The sequence below is a fragment of the Amblyomma maculatum genome, chromosome 3 (assembly GCF_055883805.1).
Source record: "Amblyomma maculatum isolate TAMU_Amacu chromosome 3, ASM5588380v1, whole genome shotgun sequence".
Lineage (NCBI taxonomy): Eukaryota > Metazoa > Arthropoda > Arachnida > Ixodida > Ixodidae > Amblyomma > Amblyomma maculatum.
The window spans coordinates 178532391-178552509 of record NC_139346.1 but is presented as its reverse complement, the minus strand read 5'-3'; positions in this window follow the sequence as shown (position 1 = coordinate 178552509).

Below are 20119 nucleotides of genomic sequence, written 5' to 3'. Positions count from 1 at the left end.
GCTCCGTTTACATTCGCGACTGGTGAAGTCTGTCCCACTTTTTGTATAACAGCACTAACGGGACAGCTGCGTGTGGTATGAGTTGTCTGCCGGTGGTCATGCCACCTTGTGTAATGCCGGTGTCATGCCGTCGCTTACGCGGCGAAGGCATTTCGTCATAACATAATTACAAGGATACAAGGACTAGCAGAATATGATTGCGCCGACTGCAGTGGTTCACACAAGAAGTAATGCAGTCGCTGGTTGCAAAAGCAGTTAAGTACTATTAACAATCTGACCCACAGAATTAGCGCTGAAAAAAAAATGCTCAAGAACTGTAGCCTGAAATAACTGACGCCAGATCTGAATAAGTATGGTGTGTTTTAAAGAGAGTCTGAGAGTAATTGTGCTGGAATTTGCTCTTAAACATGGTGCATGGTACGTTATGGCAGGGTGCCTTATTTGATTCTACTAGTGTTTGTTCACCAGCAGAAGAAGAAATATAGGGCTGAAAACGTTTATTACAACTAAAGTTTGGAGCTTTGCCTCATTCGGTCGCTGCTTGGGTTCAAACCTACGAGTTGGAAAAGATATAACTCAGTGATCGCCGAATACAATAGGAGTTTATAGCGGTGCTGATTTGCATAAGAAGGCCGTGGGAATATACGTGTGACGTAGCTCAACGCCGAAAAGCGGCTCGTGGTGATATCTGCAGTATTATTTTAGCGGAAAACCACTAATATTGACGTTCAGAGCCCAACAATATTGTCTAATGTTTCTATGTCCACTTCGTGTACGTGTCCATCGAAGCGTGTAGCAGATTCGGCGCCTTTCTTTCTCCGGAAACAAAAACGAAAACATTTAATTTAGCTTATCGGATATAACGTCTCACAGAAACTCAGCTGGATATGAAAGACGCCGTGGCGGATGGCTCCAAAACTTTCGACCACCTGGGGTTCCTTAACGTGCAGTGACATCCCACAGTACGCGGACGCCTTGCAAACCCTGCGTTCTCGTACGGTGGCCTCTACGCGTCCGATTAAACTAGCAAAACATATAACACACATAAACTGAACTATTTAATATTTCTAACTTGTCGGAGAGTTGCACTTCTCAGTGGCGTTCTGACGCACACCAGTGTTCACAGTTGTATGCTGGAAAGCGCTTCTTTATCTCAAAAACACTTTTTAAAAAATGCTGCCAGTCTTAGATGAAACACCTTCTAAAAGCTGCGTCGTACACCCACACGCAGTTTCCATAGAAAGTGAATGCAGGTTTTTCACTAAAATATTGACTTAAACAGCTTGTGTTTCGCTGCAAAACGAAGAAAAACTCTCGCTCAGACGAAGCATTAAAATATATACAGAAGCTTTGTTCCTTGTTCAAATTCCCGCGCTCACCCGACACTCATTCTTGTTCGCCCGGGGAGATATGTGCGAGAATGGAACGCCAGCTGACACGCGCTGTGTCCGTCCAGACCTGGATAGCGGTGGCGTTAGATAAATAGAACTCTTCGTGAAGGCACGTTGAAGCGGACGGTACGGGGACCCGGACGAGATGCTTGTGGGCAAGATAAACGCCCCGGGAAAAAGCGGATGGCAGCATGCCTTAGTCGGAGGAGAATGGATCGCCGTGAGCTTGCTTGCTTTGTGTGGCTCCGCGCGCCGCGCTGACGGCTTCTTCCGCCGCATCGAGCGACAAGCGTCCGCATGGGCTAACGGTGACGTTTATGTTCTCGTCCTGGTAGGATTGCCGGCTGAACACTGTCGGGCTAACGGGCGTTTCTTGATTTCTGAAAGTTATTCGAGCGTGGTTATCATTGCAGAAAGAAGGCTTGGGAAAAAAGATGTAGGATAGGTAAAGAATTACAAAATCTAGTAAAGAAAATACCGAATGTCTAATTAGTATATTGACTTAAGTTTCCAAGCGCGCCGTCGTTTGGCGTGCTTCAGAATAACCAAAAAAATACCTTGCACAAAACCTTTCGGTGACAACTTCCCCGATATCAATTACCATGACTACATGTTCTTAAGCGCATGAAAAAGATTGCAAACAAGCTTTTGAGAAACTTATTTTGTACTGGCAATACTAAGGTTGTGCCTCGAACTGCCTTCAGTCTGAATAATTTCAGAGCGAGCGTTTGTAATTAAAAAACAGCAATGAGGACGGGGGAACAATAAAAACTGACGTGTCACTTTACTGTACCGGAGCCTTACCAAAGAATGCATTATAACATACATAGCCATCTTCAGACTGACACGGATCTCGGACACTTACGCTACCAGCGGCATTTTAAACACGACTACATTGCCACTGTAAGAACCTTGGAGTTCACAGTCAGCATCACGTACCTTTGTCTACACACCTCAAGCCCGTCATTGACGCTTATGAAGGAACCTGTGCGGGAATCTTCGAACTACAAAATAGCTCCTTAGCCCCTCTTTCAAAGTCGTTCAGTCGTGTCCGACTCTTCGTGACCCTAAGGATCATATCACGCCACGCTTTCCGGTCTCTCACTATTTTCCTCACATCACATAACTTCATCTGCAGCGCCTCGAGGATGCCATCTAACCATCGCGTTCGCTGCCTACCCCTTCTCCGGTGACCCTCAACCTTTCCCAACATCAAATCTTTCTCCAGCCACTCCTCTCTTCTCATCAGATGACCAAAGTAAGGTCATACTCGTAAGGCTCCTCAATTTTTTTTTAATAAATATATGAGCCCTAATGACTAGTGCATTAAGGACTCCCTCTTAGATGAGAAGAATTAATTTTTCCTCACTCTTTCTCCTTTGCCTGTCAGGCATCTCACTTCTTTCTCCGTTCTGATTTTTTATCTACTGTCCATGTATGCATTCATGCGCTGTCAGAAGTCATTCTATTGCCGTGCGGTCGCATCTATAATTTTGATGGCACTGTGCTAATATTGAGGAGGAGTCACAATGACTGTGGAAGAGAGAGAAAACGAGCGTGAAGAAATTTCACTTTTGCCGCTCCAGTTCGCTCGAGAGCTCGTTTGTGCCTGCGTCCGGGCGCGTGCGTAATTAGGCATTAGAGGCGCTGTTAGCGAGTGCGTTGTCCCGGCATTTAGCTCACAACGCTATGCCCTTGACAAAACGACACAGCAGCAGATGGCGCCAGCACGACGGAGGCTGATTCGCCCCTGTTTAGAGCAGAAACGCACGTCGTCATGGTGAGCGTCACGCTCTCCTCGCGATGAGCGATTAACTTCATAGCTTGGAGAATGAGCAGAAGGGTAGATTGTGTCATGAACGAGTCGCAAAATACTCCACCGCAGTTTTCATTTGGAGCCGACAAAACTCATAAAAGAAATAAAAAACAGTGTTAGGTGCAAAGTAGAGCCTTTTACCTCGCAGTGTCGTTAAATATATATATTTTTTGCTTGTTTGTGTGGGCGTTCGACATTAGGCGCACAAGCGTAGTCTTTTTTCTTCGCTATTCACATGAGAACGTGACATTATTTCATACTGTTATTCTTATTCTTACTCTGTCCGACTAGGTAGCAAGTTAATGAGTTCTTTGGATTTCGATAGCTTGTTTAAACAGATTCCGTTCTTATTTCTTGCGTTATAGATTTTTGTTTGAACAACATTACGGAGGGTCTACTAGGGTAAAAAGCCGCAATGGCCGAATAATATTAATGATGTACGTTTAAAAGATGAGCTTCAAAAAAAGCATTACTATCTATATTTTGGTTTGATTTGTGGGTTTAATGACCCAAACTGGCTCAGGTTATGAGAGACACCGTATAGTGTAGGACTCCAGAAATTTCGACCATCTGCGGTTCTTTAACGTGTTCTCACATCGCATAGCACCCGGATGCCACGTTTCGCCGCCACTGAAACGCTTTCGCCGGCGGTCGGAGTCAAACCCGTTTACTCTGCTGCAGTATTCGGGCGGGTTATTCACTTCGCCACCGCGGTAGGTCTCTTTTATATTCTAAAATTGGGAGTTCAAATTGTCTTTATAAAAAATGTTCAGTTTCCTTTCTTTTAGCTTAAGTGCGCATTACGTCTTTTGTAAAGCGTAATGATCTGGAACAGCTATCAAACGTATGAGAGGAACCACATTCATTACGACAAGCTATTCGTCATTATCGCCAATTGGATTCCCACAGCACATGGACAGTTTCGCATTTTGCCTCCCGCAGCCGTTCGAGTGTTCATTCCTTTACCTTTGACCCAAACATGCACAACCAGAAATCTGAGCGAGAGCGGTTTTCAACATAAAGATGTTTATGAACGTACTTTCTAGCATTACACAAGGCTGCACTAAAACAATAAATATGTCTACAGTTCCCTGTTTTTTCTGTTTTCATGCTTCCTTTTTTCTGTTATTTATTGCCAAATACCCACGCCACTGCTCTCGTATTGCAGACTTGACTGCTCGATGTGAGCGCCGAGTTTGCTATGCCTTAAAACATTGAATAATTTCCATTATTGTGTTCATACCAGCACTATTTTACAGTTGTTTCGCAATTGAAACTATGGCCCAAAAAAAGCCGGACTTGTGTGATTCTCAACTTGCGAAACTCTACCATAAAATGAGCTGGAATTGAAAGCAGCACAAAATTTAAGCTCCAAGATCTCATCACAAATTCTCCCCTCGTGCAAAAGGGTAAGAGATCGAAAGATCAATTTTCAAAAACAAATGTTCGAATCACCATTTCTATTTAACTGATCTTGATTATTTCTCTTTAAAATAGCAGTTATAAGTGCGCACAAATGCGCAGACGATTATACTGTGCCAAGGTGCATCACACAAACCTGCTCCACGGCCATCTCGTTCAATGCGGCGGCCGTCGATATTTATGGCGGTTTATCTGTTGTGGCCGTTACATCAGCTTTTCTGCGAATTTATATTTTATGCCCAAGTGTTATGCAGCTCACACGCTGTCTTTGCCTGGTGTATTATGCTGAAAATGCCCATTATTATGAGAACGCTTAGGAGAAAGCAGGGAATCCCAGGCGCCTGGTATTGAAGTTCGCGGGTGAGGCGATGCACTATCTCATTGCCTGGGAATCCAGCGTGACCAGGAATCCACCTCATAGTGACAGTGTTGGGACGTAGTTTGGTGAGAGCTCTGTGCAGATCATCCTGCAGTTCTTCAGGAATGTGACCCGTATAAATGGCGCGTATAGCCTGTATTGAATCAGTGTATATAGTATATCCTGAAGGGTCATGGGGTGCTTGTGCGAGGTCTTGAATGCTGGCGACTATTGGCACGTTATCGAAAATCGCGGTAGGAGGAGGATCTATGTAAGGACCGAAGGTGTGCGCCACTACCTCGCTACAGCTCTGAATTGAGTAAGCAGCCGCTCCGACATTAGTTCGTGATGCATCTGTGTAGACGATCGTGGAATCAGTAGGATGAACATGATTAGAAACGCGAGCTGAACGCCTGCCTGGGTTAGTATCGGGTCCAACTTTTTTTTTGGAGTGGGGGTTACTCTGAGGTTCTCCGGGAGCGCAAATACGCATTCTTAGACGCATACAATTAAATGCATTCCTTACTTATGCCCGACCGTTTCTATACCAAATCAGACATTCCCCCGTATGTCCAAATTGTTCTGAAGACTATGCAAACGTAGAACATTGCATCTTTTCATGCCCTGTCGCAATTCGCTCACTTCAATTTCCACACCCTCCTCCCCCAACGTGGCGGGCTTGGTTAGCCTCTGACCAGCTGAAAGATCAGTTGGCCCTGGTGACCCTGGCCTAGGGCATTCTTGACGCTTAGTAATACTTTAAATAAAGATTTTTACTCCTCCTGTTCTGTCAGAAGAAAGTGGCATTGCCTGAATTTTTACTGCCACTGACCGTAAACTGCATATGACAGAACTGAACGTTATCTTGCTGCCCTTCCGCAGGGACTATTCCATTCATCCATGCTGAATTGGTTCACAGGAAGGGAAAGGCGCAGTAACTGTCACACTTGCTCTGTGGACACCCGAACCGCGCCGAAGGGAAGGGAGGAAGGTGGGAATGAAAGTGGAAAGAGAGAAAGAGGAGCCGTAGTGGAGGGCTACGGAGTAATTTCGACCACCTGGGGATCTTTAACGTGCGCTGACATCGCACAGCACACGGACGCCACTTCGTTTCGCCTCCATCGAAACGCAGCCGCCGAGGCCGGGATTCGATCCCGGGAACTCCGGCACAGTAGTCGGGCGTCTTACCACTGCACCACCCCGGCGGGGCAACCATTCATCCATGCATTAGCTGTTTTTAGATGCGATCAATTCGGTATGCGTGATGCAGTTTTCGTGTCACTGTTCCATCTGGTGGTGCTCATTCATGAAGACAAAGTCTCGCGCAGCACTCTCGCTCATCTTGGGGTGCCAGTGAGGGCGCATTGAGTGTGTCATACGCATGGTCCCAGCGAGGCAGCCGCCTTCGCCTTCTCTCCTTCTCTGCGCTACGTCTTCTGGGTGCGGGTCGCACACGTTCCCCTGACAGCCCATCTGCAAGCTGTCACACGCGCGAAAGAACTTTAGCTTTTTCAAGTGTCCGCCTCACTCGCTGCGCACATCTCCACCTGACACCGCTTTCATTTGCGGCAGCATCTCCGTATTTGGGTTCGTGTGTATCTCAGATTTGTGCGTCATCGTAGCTCTCTGTGTCTCGAGTGCCTCACTTACAGGAACTCACAAAAAAGCGACTCATTCCTCACTGTTCAAAAACGAAAAACCTAAGTGAGGAACGATTGCTTCCGACATTTACTCTGTGCGTTGAAGTGTTCCATTTTGGGAAAGTAAAGTCACTTTTCATTTCTTTCACCGACTATACGAATCTGCCACTGCCCTATGCGCAAACATATGGTTGCAGTGAAAGCATAAAACCGTACTTAACATTTATTTTATTCTGGTAATGAGCGAGCACATGCAGTCTACGTGAGATACTATAGTTGCACTGGTGCAGCAACTAAACAACTAGCGGTGACTGAGGACCGCTGCCACTATATCTTGGATCGCGGTGGCTCTCAGAAGGAAGGAAAATAGACGTCCCGTTGCGTAATAGCTCGTCTTAGTGGCCCTATAGAATATATACCCAAACGCAATCGATAGTATTTCTTACGCGTATCTATAATATTCGTCACAAATACAGTTCGTGTGGCATGCAGCTAAAAATTGCTTTTTTCTTTTACGTCCTATAATGCACGCACGGATGACGAAAAGAACGAAGTCTCAAGTTCTTTTTTTCTTCAATAACTGACAAGAGGGCGCATCTTAAACAGAGTAGCAATTTCAATTAAAGATAAAAAATCCTATCTTCACTCTTACGGGCTTCTATATCATTAATGTGCATCTGCACGACAGACGTTTTCTTGATAAAGCTTAATGGATGTGTTTCGCTGTCCCTAAATTATGCGCAGCAAGGAATGCACGGGGTACTGCTTTGTCGAGTTGATATACGCACCATCGCGTTCCTTACTCTTGGCGCAGCTCCTATAAACAAGCACGTAGTCATCGTGGGTATCTTATACGCTTCTGAATGCATTTCTGCTTCTAGTGCTCACGCACGCTTCTCGCTTCCCTTTTATCCAGGCGTCATTAGACATGTAATAATGCGCTCAACTCCCACGAAAGCCTCTGTGACAAAACGCGCGTGGACAATACCTCATTTTACCAAGTTCGCCGTCCACACAAATACACATATACACAAGATGAGCACTGCAGCACGGAAAAGCAAGATTCACCGTTGCATAACCGCACATCAGGAGCAGCCAAGATTGAGGAGACCCAGGACACCAGACAGGAGTAAGAAAAATAGCCGCATTTTTCCCTTCCCGCATTTGCACGGCAAAAAGGACGATTTTTTTTGTAATCAAAATTTCTCTCGTTCAGCGCGTTCACGAGTGGCAATGTAGAAAACAATGTGGGCGCTGTATAGGATTCCCACCATGCGTTATGCTCTCTAGGCAGCTCTTGGAGAGATTGCACATGCGAAAGGCGAAAGTGTTGTTGAAGAAAGATTTGGGGCTTCTACCCTCCCTCTCCTGCGACATAGTGGGACACCTGGTACAATATTTATTTTCCTTCTTCCTCTTGTTTCCTTGCGGGAATTCTATTTTGTACCCTCTATTGGCTGCTGTAATTCGCTCAGGATAGATGACACCTGGCTGGCAAACATCTAAGAGTGCGCCTTGTCGTTTCTGGCAAAAGCATGCGGCTGACACGTGTGCTGGCTGCACCTCGCTAACGCGTCGGTGTACCCTTAATGGATCGGTAAAAGCGAGCCCACTCTCAGGCCCGCAAAAGAGGCCGGTAAACAAGCACCGGCGGATTCCAACAACACCTGCATCCGCACAAGCATCATCCCCCGCCATCCCATCGCGCTCTCTGCCATTCGATCGACACTTGGCCGCACGACGGCTACCGCTGAAAAGTTCATCGCACTTTACTTGTCATGGAGACAGCGCGACAGCGTTTGCACTGTTTCCAGCCCTAGCCTCAAGGTCGAAACTGTTACTCCCGGCAAGACACCCGAGGACAGCAGCAGCAGGCCAGGATACACTGGGCATCAGTAGCCAAAATTGAGCGCTGACTGCTTCGTCCCGCTGCAGCTACCACTGGTAGAAGAAAGGTCGAAGAAACGGAGTTTTTAGCGGGGTTGCTTTGTATGGTATCGAGGATTTCAGTTCGTGACATTGGCTGAGTAGCCTGGGATAGTGTTTCGACTGACACGTGAGCATTCGCCCCTTGGGTTCAAAGTTCAAGCCCGAAAAAATTGAATGTGTCAAGAAAAATAATTAGGATGCTTAAGCTTCTCCTTAATAGTAGCAGCGAAAGCACGTTTACTACCGCCTTTTCATTCCGCGATTTTTTTAGCTTTCTGCTTAAATTGCTGTTTATATAACACTGGAGTGTTTAAAGTTATGGAAATAGATACAAAACTGAGTGTTGATTCCGAAAATTGCCAATGTTCCGCCCTACGTTCTGCCACGACCTGATAAAGTGTAGCCATTGAAATTATCTCATCTATCTTATGCAGGCCTAGTTCGCTATTTTTGCAAAAATCGGAAGCCATGATACGTGGAAATTTTGACGCACCATACAATATATTTACCTGTAATATTCCTTTATTTCGGCGTTCCTGGCTTTATTTACCATAAATTGCGCTATGTGCCAGAAAATTTCCTAGATGTGTTTCTTCCCGCGCAGTGGTGATGGGAGACTACGGTGATTGATGAATTACGGAGAACAGCTCTTGATCAGAACTAAGAGATGAACTGAAGTTTATATACAAAACTTTACAATATTTACAAAGCTTACAGCAAAATTGGGCAAAATATGAATCTGGCTACCAAGATCAAGCCGGAAACGCAGAACTCTCGACTAGACTCTCGGGCTCAGTTTTAATGCCCCAGGACCCAACCCACACTCGAATCATAGCCAATTGCACCAATTATCAACCTGATTGGTTACTTGCTACCTTCCACACCCGTTCAACACTACTGAAGGTTAGCGCACTCTCGCAAAGCTTACATGAAGGCAAAAAGAGCAACGAAACGACTAAAACATGCAAGTGACAGTGACCCGGATGACCATATTTGGTTTGCGAAATTTCCACTAAGTCGGCGGAACAGTGATAGGTCTTAGACCGACGTCGGCGTAAGTCACGGGAGCGGCGACAGGTGGCGTGGCATGGGTGAACGGGACTGCCTCAGCAACCTGCTCTTGAATGGTTTGACGGAGAGCAGGGGCCAAATACGGTGGCTGTTCCTGGGGGCTAGGGAGAAGTGAAAGCTGACGCTCTATCTATTCACGAACGAAATCTTTTATCTGCTGCAGCAAAGAGAAACTGTCGGTGGCAAGCGTCAGTCCGGCAAGCAATTTCGATTGCCTTGGGTGCTGACGAGTCAGCGCCGTTTGTTTGCGCCGTAGTTATAACTTATAGCTTCCGCTAGTGCTTATCGTCTTGACTGGTGTAACTTGGGGTACTTATTACTCAGCACTGGGGCTCGCATAGCCTGAGTCGCTTTGGCACGTTCAATCCTACAAACCAAATCAAACCATTTCCCCTATAGTGATACCAGCTTCCCTTTCGTTGGACTCTATGTCAAATCAATGTTCATTTCAGTGCAGGATATATTTTTTCAAGTTTATTTATATTTATACCGTGACATTGAAGTGTCTTCAACATTTAGAGCATTTCCAATAGAGTTCATATTATTCCTGAGGAGGCGAGGCAATGAGGAAAGCACAACCTGAAGCGTGACTGTACTTGGGCCATTGCTGTTTTAGAAATTTGCCGATGTGAAAACGTATAGAATACTGCACAGTGTTATAACAATCCCGAGACTGGTCGTCATACTCCGCGCAGAACTGACAGCTCTTTCGCATCGAAGTAGTTGAACTACTTCGATGCGAAACAGCAGGTTTGGACGACAGCAGGTTTGAATGAGGAATTTTCTTCAGACATGCCTCTGAATTATTCACGACGGTTCCTACTCGCAGACGTCAGGCCACCTGCTGTATGCATATGCGAAGGGTCTCGATTTTATGCTCCTTATTTCCGAAAGGCAAATCTGGAGTGCTGCGCACGTGCATTTTTCTCTCGACAACTACGCAAAAATGCTTTTTACGACAATGTACATCGCATAACAAGGCGTATGCTTTGGACATGCGTGAGTATTGGAGTCTTGGAGAAGCACATATTTCACTTCGTGCTCAAAAAATTTTTAGAAGGCAGCGTGCGCTCTCACCGTGGGCAAAAAACTCACGTGGATGTATAATGAACAAATAACAACTAGAATACGTTCTGCCGGAGTGTAACAGGCACGGCGAATTCATGTTTATGTCTTTCGTTGGCTCACATCCTTTTCTGTATATGCAAGGGAACGCGTGGGCTGCCTATCTAAGCACTTCCTCTATCGATCCTACTGCTGAGTGCCATGGGACTGGGGCACACAGAAAACTTTGAAAATGAAAAGAGGAATACGAGCACAGGACAAAGACAAGCTCAGCAGAGGGAGCGTAAAGCCCAACTAGCTTGATTTCTCGAAAGTGCACTAAGGAAGCCGATGAAGGCCCCGCCGTGGTTGCGCAGTGGTAAGACGCCCAACTACTGTGCCGGAGTACCCGGGTTCGAACCCGACCACGGCGGCTGCGTTTCAATGGAGGCGAAACGAAGTGGCGTCCGTGTGCTGTGCGATGTCAGCGCACGTTAAAAATCCTCAGGTGGTTGAAATTACTCCCCAGCCCTCCACTACATCCCCCCTTTCTCTCTTTGCACTTTCACTCGCACTTTCCTCCCTTCCCTTACGGCGCGATTCAGATGTCCACCGAGCAAGTGTGACAGATAGTGCGCCTTTCCCTTCCTGTGAACCAATTATTGTTTTTATTATTAAGCCGATGAAGCCATATGTGCAGAGGTGCGTGTATGCCGTATACTGGATTCGAGAAGTTACGAGATACTTTCTCTTGACTGATCGGAAGGAAATGTGCTAGTTACATCAGAAGCATGAAATCTTGCATGTGCAAGCATTAAAAGGAGTTCATGTAATCAATGTTTGTGAGATTACAGTTCGTTTTTTGGTTTGCGGCACACATGCCTAACTAAGGTGATCAATTTATTTTTAACTATAAGTACGCAGACTGATACGCCCGCACCCATAAACTCATTACTGCCGTCCACTTTGACATTTTGTTCTCTCATCCTCTTTTTTTTTTTTTTTTTTTGACAGCAATGGCCTATATTTTTTCTTATTTGCTTTTCAGCCTCGATATTTATTCTCTTCGAACCATTCCCTTCGTTCCCTCTTTACTATTACTAGCAAGTGGCATAGATCCATCTCCATCTTTCATCTTACCTTATACTTTCTAAAGGGGATCGACCATTCAGGCCCACGCCCCTCCAGCCGTTACTATGGTATTACCTGTTGCTACGGCGCCTGAAAACCCAGACTCGAAACATGCCGTGGAGGCTGAGTTTCGATGGAGGCTAAACGCAGGATCCTGAAGGAGCACAGGTTTTGTGCAATGTCTGTGCAACGTAAAGGACCCCAGGTGGTCCATAGGAGCAAAAGCCGTCCACTACGGCGTCCCTCATAGCCAGAGTTGCATTGAGACTACAAATCTCATAAACTAAACCAGAGCATTGAGACTCATAGTGAAGTGCAGCGCGCCCTCTGGCGCATTCTCACTTTGGATTCTACATAGACAGGCGACGCACTCGCATCACGCGTGCTTCACTCCGTGGGGCGTTTCTTTGCAAAATCAAATTAGGTCGCACTAATGAATATGAATGGTCGGAAGCATCCCAACATGGTGCCGCCCTAGCTGGCGAGGATTACTCTAATTTGTGCAGATTGTACCATCTTTCTCGCCTCATTCGTTTTTTTTTTTTCTTTGGTTTCATTGCGATAAAAAATCCGCAAACAAACGATATCAAAGCATTAAAACCAAATAAATGCATACGCTTTTGATTGCGCTTCCTAGTTGAAATACTACTTTTACTGTTACGTCTTTTACGTCTACTTCACACAGTGGTCAAGAAAGAAGTTCTGTTTGCATTAAAGTTATGCCAGGGGAAGGCAGCCGAGGATAGACGGATGAGGAGAGGTTAATCCGCCGGATGCGCCCTAATTAACATGCATGCAATAATCATATAAACTAATTCGAGATTTCGCCTTCTCTTATTATAGAGTTTAGCTGTTATTAGTGCAAAGTAAAGACTATCTGATGAAGTAGTCTCCAGTGTTAGGTTGGCTACACGATAGCGAGCATGCGAGACTTAATTACCAGTTGCAACAAATCTATTCAGTATATCACGGGAACGACTGATTCGAGGCAGGAGATTCGGGATGTGATTTGTTAGGAAGAAGCGATGCGGGAAATGAATCAGCGTGGGCACAGGAAGGGGCATCGGTGAGACGTGTACAGGTAAAGGGGGAGCAGTATAAAGGGTAGCAGGTGCTTTTATTTATCAGAGGGTACGGGAAGCAAGAAGGAACACACTTGAAAGGGTGATAGCCATATGTGTATCTTTTATCGATCCATGCCTGCAGCCTAAGAAACAACATATGAACAGCTCACGAATGACTTCACAGCACCTCTCACGAAGTCTACCTGGTCAACTACCAACCTTAACAAATCGAGTTTGACTTCCTCTTTTCTCATGATCAATTCAAATGGAGTTTATATACGCACCGTACGGACACACGTGGAGCGGTGTGTCAAATATTTTATTTATGTTCGTGTGACATAACTTTCAAGATTATTTTTTCTCTGCTTTTACACTCTAAATAAATGATCATATATCGTTTATCATTTAAATGATACTGCATTGTCGTGAAGCCAATGAAAGCAAATGGGTAGCGGTTGCTTTGGCAACTGTGATGGCTTCCTACTACAAACGCTATATCGTATGAGGGTTTTAGCGCTAAATGCTCTCTTCGTGCGGGGTGTAGAATACGTTTAACAGAAATGATAAATTGTCGCCTTCTTCATGTTGACCCTGCGTACATCAATTACTCTCAATAAAAAGCCAGCACGAGGTGATGAAGGATTTGACCGCTGTATATCGACAGGCTATCGGCATCTAATTTCTTTTCATCGCTGTCTCTACCAGGTTAATGTGTATTTGTAATTTGCAATTAACCGACGTATTGTAACTTGATTAGAATATATTTGCTTCCTCCGTTTGTGCAAAGTGTAAAAAACAGCCATTCTTTCTCCCCAATTCCTTCTTAAACTGGTAGCGGCAGCTTTTCGACAGAGTCGAAAAGGTGCAAATGTACTGTAAGATTTCAGAGCAGATTAAAAACCTCAAGAGGGCTGAAATTTCCCGCGCCGTATACTACGGCATCCCTCATAGCCTGCGTCGCTTTCGAGCATTATACACTATGCAAAGGACCAAAACTCAAGAGCTCGCAGCGCAAAGGGAGCCATTTGCATGATTGAGCAAGTTCTTGGCCTATACACAGGGCGATCCCCAAAGTTTTTCTAGCCAATAAATTACTCAAGATGCTTCTTCGCCGCGTACTCGGGAACCCTGACAACGATAGTTAATAAAGTATTCAGTTTCTGCAGACAAAGTCACCTCTCTCGGAGCAGTTGAAGTTAGAAGGCACTGGCTTCCTTCTTGCAATTCCAATGATGATGCCTCGCTTCCGCAGTCTTCTTTCAAGACGGGGTTATCCTAAAGAGTCTCCTGGGCAGTGTTAAATATTTTGCAAAACTGGTCGCCTATTATTTATTTCAATTCCATGGAGCCGGAAGAGCAGGATGCTCATCAGCGTGTGATGCAAGGCCTGCAAGTCTCATTTTCGACCACCTAATCGTGAATTCCAGAGGTGTGCAGTGTTTGCATCAATCTGCCAATTCTTTTTAAATTATCGTGTAAATATTTATTTACGAAAGGTTCTGTTGCTTCACTAACACAAGTGCCACACTTTAGCAAACTATTTACGTTCCACCAAATGCCGATTCTTCTATTACATTTCTATGCCAGCGATTTGTGGCAGTAATACTACTAGTTTAGAAACACTGAAAACATTTATCCAGTAAGACATCCAGAATTACTGAAACGAATGAAAACGCGAGGCAAATGCTAACTGATCTTAAGTATAAGAATAAGTAATTTTACGGAGACCGCTGTTAACAATTAAATACGTGGTTCTGTAGCACCATCTTCATGGCCACTTTACGTAGAAGGTCCTTGTCGGTTGCTCGTATTCCGCAGATAATGGAGCCACATTAGTAGCGCTACTATTTATGCATCGCAATCTCCATGCCCTACTTATCACTTTAAGTAAGCAGGACCACATCGGTAGCTAGTAATCTATGGATGATTTAGCGAAATTAGTAGTTTTACTCTTCATTTCTCATTCTTTATCGAAGGAGCTACTGACCGCATAAATACTGACCTCTTTTTACAGAGATCACAATTTCATCGTAAGACGACTTAGGCAAAAAGTGAGCGCTCTCTCTTTCTCTCTCTCTACTTTGAAGATGCCGCCATGACCTGCAATAAGCAATCCAGGAGACGTCGCGAAAAATATCGGAGCCCCTTCTTTGTATAAAATGCTCCAGTAAGCGAGACGTCACTGAGGCGGAAGCATTGCCGATTCCGGAATAAAGGATCGCATACTATTTCATGCCTTCACAATCGCGAAAACTCAAAACGCTAATCAGCAGTCAAGTAGAACACAGACGAACCGCATCGTAGAAATACCAGGTGCGTCAGACGACATATAAGAACTACAAGAAAAATAAGATATATAGAAAAAAAATAAGAACAGAATGCTTGACACGAGATCTGACTCTTGTGGGCTTTCGCGATTTCAAAGGGTCACGTCTTTCGCGTAATTTTGGCCCGCTGGGAATAAAAAGAAAAGAGAAAAAGGCAAACGCAGCCCAGTCGTCAACCTTATCCCCAATAGAAAAAAACTCGCGGCCCGTCCGACGTGAGTGCCTGGAGATGAAGTCTCGTTAGCCCTTCCCTCATGTGAGTACACAGTTCGTTACTGAGAAACAGCTATAAAAGAAACTTTGATGGAAGCACTTGCTCGCTTCTTTAGCGCTCACAAATTTTCTTTCAGTTGAAAGGTGATGTTCCGTTCCGCCCATATTCTCGTTGCGACATGTTAACAGCTCCTAAGCGTTCACTGGCCACATCGCACATTATTCACTTCGTTCTTTATACAAACGCTCTCTTACAAAAAGGAAAATGTTGCCACCAGGTCGACTTCCTCACTTAGCTCTAAGTCTGCCAAGAGAGAGAGAAATGGTAGAATAGAAAGTCAGGGAGATTAACTAGGCGATGCCCAGTAGGCTACGCACGTATCTGATGACGTTAACACTGTCATGGAAGTACACGTCGGCGAGGCAAGCTGTGCGAAAGCACAACATTCTGCTGCCAATCGGTCTGGGTAAAGAAGACCTTGTTTTTTCTCCAGAGTATTTCTAACTCATTGTAACAAACCAAGAAAGCGTTTTGTTTTCAGATCTTTGTGAACCGCAGAGCAGTGGCAAAGAAAAAAAGGCCGTGAGGCCCGTCATCCATCCCACAACGACTGCGTTAGAGTCCTCATTTTGGACAAAAAAAAAATAAACAGGAATGCAAAGGTTGAGGAGAGCAAAGTTTTCCCATTAGGCGCTGTTGAAGCTGTGGCCTTAACACGTACCCGCACCCTGAGGGGTTCGGAATCGGATTTACGTGCCCACCATGCGTGAATAGCCTTGGACAATTGGACGGTCAGAAATGAGAACCCAGACGTGGTACGAAGTTTGCGCAGCGGTCACGGTCCACGTGACCGATGCACTGTAGCTGCGAAACTGGTCAGCGCCAAAACAGTTCGTCCGCAGCAAGGGCGCCGGGCTTTCTCTTTTCAATCGGCCCATCACGTATCCAATCAAGATAGAATTGTGTGCCGTGACTTGCTGTAGGCGAGCGATGGCCACCGCATCTTGAGCAAACGAGACAGAACTAAGTTATTTAGGATGGCAAAGAAGAAATGCAAACGACAAATGACGTCAACAGAAAGCTCCACTTCATCGCAGTGCTTGCCTAGCCTTCTACTGGCTGAGCCAACTTGCGAGCTAACTCGCCCGTGAGCTCCTCAGTTGCTCTGTTATGCTCATGCATGTAGATGTGGATGAAAACAAATTGAGTATGCAATTGAACTGTAATATACTGAAGGGGTTGCCGAAATAAATGTCCTCACTATGGCATGTGCATGCTGCCGGTGGATGCCAGCACACTTCACAAAACAAGGAGGGCTTTTTGCATTTTCAACGAAAAAAAGTGATGGCACCAAAAACGTAATATCGAGCGCCGTTTACTCATACGGAGGCCTGTAACTACGAATAATTTAGAAATTTCTCCAAGGAAGCACGCCGTTCTTCGTTATCATACCGATAGTTACGAAGGGAGCTCCAATTATTGAATTTTCGTTCTTATTAAGTCAAAATCACTTGCATTTTCCCCGTAGTCCGGCATACTCCCTGTTTTTTGGGAGCGCGTCTCTCTTTACCAGTTCTTTTCACAACTACGGTCTGAAGAGGCGTTTAAGGAGTCAGTGCAGATGCACGCACGCACATGCACACACATATGCACTTGCACGCACACACGCGCGCGGGCGTAGACACCGGTGGAAACGATGGTCCGTGATCGCCTTTCGGAATAACTTCAGCGCGAATAAACCTTCGCTGACACCACTTTCGGCTTGCGGCCTCAAAAGTCGGCACAAGACATCATTTTGCTGCTTAATCGTGACGTTCTCTCGAATCCACAAAATACCCACTTGATTTCAAGGGTGCCTTTGACAAAGTTGAGGACGACGTCATACTAAAGCACCTTCGCGATACCAACCGCGGTCCTCGCGCACTCAACTACATCAACCATTTCTTTACGGACCATTTGGCCTCTATATGTATACAATCGTCACAGCTGGCGGTGTGGGCGATGCTCAGCATGCACTGTAAGGTGAAGACATCCCCATCTGGGCCACTGCAAGGAAACATAGGAGAGATGAATGAATGCCTGCAAGCAGCGGTGAATATAGTAGGTCACTGTGCCGCATACTGCCTCCTTCAAAGCTCCACGTCCAAGCCTCCATTTGTTTATTTGTTTATATTCGATCATACCCGAAATGCAAAATCTTGGTTCAGCTTTCTCAGCCAGCGGGCCTATCCGTGAAGCGCAGCAGCTTTGAATGGTCGGTCTCTTCATAAATCAACATTGAAAGGTCGACACAACTCGTTCGGACTCCGCAATAGCGGCGACCGTAAAAAAAAAAAAAAAAAAAAAAAAAAAAAAAAAAAAAAAAAAAAAAAAACGCTAGAGGTGACCAGCAGGTCCCCCTGGGATGTAAGGATGCGGGGCGGCTCGCACATGCCTTCGTAGCTAGTTAAATACGGTACTCAACTCCCTACCTGCGTTTACAGAAACATGAGGAAGATTGCTTGCAGGTTGTAATAAAAATGCTCAAGAAAGCCCTCAACCTCCTCACCTTCACTTACAACGCGCGACTCCTTGTGTTTGGGGTGGTCAACACCTTTTGGGAACTTCATGAAGTGCATCTCGTTAATCAATATAGGCGTCTCACCAAGGCCATGTCCGGTCGCCTCCTCTTGGGTTGATCACGTACCAACATGACTACCGAAAAATAGGAAGGGTTCGAGTGCCTGAACTGTAGAGAATTGCCCTTTGCTTACGACCCCTTCCAAGAAAGGAAGAGGCTGGCGCCAGACGGTGGCGGTTGCCCTGCACCGCCACTATGGCTCAAAAAAAAAAAAAAAACGTATCTTCTACGTCGACGTTTCAGTCCCCAACCACACCAGGAAGAAGGGGGGGGGGGGGGGGGGGGGGTGCAACGGCTGCAATCCTACCCGAGGGAAAACAAGTGTACTGCCTCTTATTCAGAGCGCCCAGCTCAATGCATGCGGATGAGGTGCCCTCGCAACGTGTCATCGCGACTCTAAATTCATCCTTATAGACTCTCAAAGAGCCTGTCCTAACGTTCAGTTCGGTTGGACCACACCGCTAGCCTAGAAAATTCTTCACCGCAGCATTCATGACTATTATCCAATTCATCACTCATTCATATAGGTCCTCAGCCATCAAGGCATACCATGTAACGAAGCCACCCATGAGGTAGTCCGCGACCTAACTTTCCGGGCACTAGGCGTTATATGAAAGGGCCTTGAGCACGATTACACCCATCCCGCATCATTTAGACGTATTACTTGAGCACTATCGCTCCGAACACCGACGTTACCAGGTACCTGTGAAGGGGCTGGGGAACGCCGCCGAACGAATTTTCCCATTTCGCTCTTTTCCTGGAGGTTCTCAAACCCTTTAATCCTTCTTTCGATGGCCAATGCCCATTCTGTGGGGAGGTGACTGACTCCTTCAGTAAGGTTTGGGCACGCAGGCAGACTCTTATGCCCCCTCCCCATCATTCTTTTCCTTACCTGTGACGCCTGCGAGGCGGCCCTGACCTTGTTCTGTGGGTCTTCGTAGCTAAAATGATCCCGCGTAGTATTTTAAGAGGCGAAATCCTCAAAGTGGCATTGTCTTGATCACCTCTTTGTAAATAGACAAATACATGTTTATCAGCACACACACGCAAAATCACGCACGCACGCACACACACACACACACACACACACACACACACACACACGCACGCACGCACACACATTAAAGTATGCATTATCCGTGCTTGAAATCTCTGCAGCATACAGCAAGTTTTGAAACATTGTACAACGCTGTACATCGCATTCTAGCCAATTAGGTAAAAGCGGCGCAACAAACTTGACTCATTTACAACGAAGCTAGATAAAAGTCAAATGTTACATGTTACATATCCTCAAAATAAGCTGCCTGAAAGGTTCACCTAAATTCTCTATTACATCTCACCTTGAACTCTGTCTTGATTTGTAGTGCACAGACAAAAAGAGTTAGAACGGGCGCCTGAATACAGCTTCATCCTGTAGCTCTGAGTCACGTATGCCTTCAAGAAAAAAGCGAAGCTAGAAACATGAATAACAAAGACAGCTCAGCTCAGAACTTCACAGTCTTCAGAGAAGGAAATCGACTTTCGTATCAAGATTTCTAACGTTTTTCTGTTCCGTTGTATACATCGGAGCCGAGTGCTGCTTTGCGCTCTCAGAATTTTCTAGAATGACTGTAGAGCTCGCAGCGATTTGAATAATGTGAAGGACGGTCGCCGGTGTCTGGCGCTTTACCTGGAAACTTCATCTTCACTAGCAATTTTAGCAAGGTCGACAAGCGCAAGTTTTCAACTTTTACTGAGCGCCGCGCAGAGTTGCTGCAGTCACCACCTGCAGTTTATTTTATGCCCGCGAAATGTAACACCAAACAAAACTAATTCTACAAAGAGGCATATTCTTCTACTCTACTTTCGTCACGGTGCATTTTAATAAAACCGATCACGCAACATCACGACGACCTGGGCAAGGAAGCTAATCTATCTTCTCGCCTCTATAAGAACGCAACCAGCATTGCAAGCGATGTTTCACGTCCGTCGCGCTCTCTTCGGTTATTTTTTTTTTCTCCAGAAAAAAAAAAGGGCCTTGCGGAGAAGCTACACGTTACACGGTCGTTGGTCCGTGCAGGAAATACCCGCATGAGCTCTACAAAATGGTTTG